We start from the raw sequence: 2,460 nt of genomic DNA, 5'->3' as shown, positions 1-2,460 counted from the left end.
AAACAACCCCCACCCCCCAAAAAAAACCCCCACGAAACAAACAAAAAACCACCACCACCGCCTACAACAACAGAACAAACCCGGTGGTAACCCCATACTGGCCCTCCAATACCTCTGTTGATATCTTATATAGGGCTTATGTGTGGATGCCCCCGGTTCTAATCCCAGACAAAGCGTTCTTGAATTTGGCTTGTGAGTTTTATGACTCTCCGGCAGCCTCACTCGGTTCTCTATGAGACTGAGTAAAAGAAACTTCAGCCGTCCATTCGAAATTTACCTGCCCTAGTGCGCACATCCTCTATGAGGTGCGAGTGGTTGAGGGGCGTTACTGGTAGGTCTTACGTCCTTACTTTCTGTCGCTTGTTTCTGTTTGTCTGTCGGTCTCACATTTTCCCAGCACTTATTGATTATTGTTGGGTCGATGTGCTTCTCTTTACTGTTCAAGGAAACAAACTAACGAACAAACAAACTGACATCTACGTGAGGCCACATCCGGGTTGTCGTGACGTCTTGGGCAAAGATGCTTTTACTTTTTAAGTTTTAGAGTGATGGGGATCGAACAGGGAATCTTTAAGACTATCCACCCATTTGGCCCGATTCTATCGGGGATAAACGTTAAATTTGGAGGGTCGGCCTTTTAAATAACCTTACCAAACAGTGCTGAAAAAGTGAGTGTGTGTGGGGGGGGGGGGAATTGCAAAGGAAAGGAAATACATTTGAAATTGACCGAGACGGCCACCCATTGTCAAGGGGAAAAGTGGTTGTCTTAGGGACAGGGGGCGTCTTGGGCAATTTTAATATTGGAAGAAAAAAAACAAACGCAAAGGGGGTTGTTTGTACCGGTGATTGTCCAGGACAGGTTGTCCTTGGAGCATGTTCGACTGAATTAACACGTGGAACTTACAAAGCGTAAATCGACACCAGGCAAACTTTGGACAAACCATGTCAAACACCGGTACAGCCATTGTCTGGAATGTCTTCTGGTATTGCATGGACGGACTTGGCATATATGGCGAGTTTTAGGCAAAAATGTCACATGTGCAGAAATTGAAATGATGATGATGATGATGTTGATGATGATAATTATTATCATTATTATTATTATTATTATTATTATTATTATTATTATTATTATTATTATTATTATTATTATTATTATTATTATTATTATTATTATTATTATTATTATTATTATTATTATTATTTCTTTTTTTTATATTTTATCTGAGACGAGACATTTAAACGCGGTCTTAGGCACATTTTCTATTATTGTGAATTCGTCAAGTCCTGACAGCGCATATTTCTAAAATATTACTTCGATTGAACTTGAGCTAATTCCAAAATCTCAATTTTTGTTTTAAATTCTCAAAATATTTTTGCAAATGCGACAGTGTTGCATGATGCCTTCGATATGTGCTCTGTACGTCGGCCAGCCACAATGACACTGTCAAGACTGTGTGCGTTATTACATCGCCTTCTGTGTCCCTTAATCCTTTCGGTAAACGTGTGCCTGGACGCTGTTTGACCAAGCTTTCTTACTTTTGTTTGCTCCTAAACCCCGCCCCCTTGACAATCTAATCATTTGAATAGTTGTAACCCCATGGCGCCCCCCCCCCTCAAAAAAAAAGAAAGAAAAACAGCTCCTGTCCCCCCTTCCAACCCCACTCCACTAACTCTTCACCTAAAACACACCCGGAGTTGATTTGTCCTCAGACCACTCCACAAAAGTTTATAAGCTCTTAGAGGACGCGTATTTTGTTCACTCCACAACACTCTTGGGACACTTTTTTTTTTTTTTAAAGAAGAAAAACTTTGTTATTCATGCAGGTTTTGCAATACTGTTTTGTTTATCTGAAAGGCAGGCAACAACTTTTATGCTACGTAAAAATGCAAATTTATGTTTGTTGTGTGTGTGTGTGTGTGTTATGTGCACAACATGTTGTTGATCTGAAGTTTTAAGAGGAAGGCAACTCTGTGCACACTACGAAATATGCAAATTCGCATTTCTTGTGTGCGTATTATGTTCACAATAATGCTTTTGGTCTGCCGTTGATCGGATAGGACATTGACCTATGTCCGCTACGTCCTTAAAAGAGTTGACTGTGGGTGGTCGGCGGGTACGATTTTATGGTGTGGTTTGCTCCTTATTTGCTATCCAACATTTATAATACGTATGTCTCCTCCTCCCTTTTTGAGCTTGTTACTAATTTGTAACACCTCCAATCTCTGGCACTTGGGTGAACTTATTGTGTTGCAAGTTCCACAAAACTCTGACTTAAACTGAAACGTTAACTAAATAAATTTCACTGTATCATGATCTGAAGTCCAATACGAAATATACTGAGGCGTATATTATGTGCGCTCCCTCACCCCCTCCCTCCCCCGCTTGCACTTGCTGTTAACCACGACATGTATTCAGATGCAGGCGTCCATGCAGGCACGTACTTCCTTACGAACTCA

Source organism: Aplysia californica, unplaced genomic scaffold, assembly GCF_000002075.1.
Source record: "Aplysia californica isolate F4 #8 unplaced genomic scaffold, AplCal3.0 scaffold01113, whole genome shotgun sequence".
Taxonomy (NCBI): Eukaryota; Metazoa; Mollusca; class Gastropoda; order Aplysiida; family Aplysiidae; genus Aplysia; species Aplysia californica.
This window is presented reverse-complemented; position numbering follows the sequence as displayed.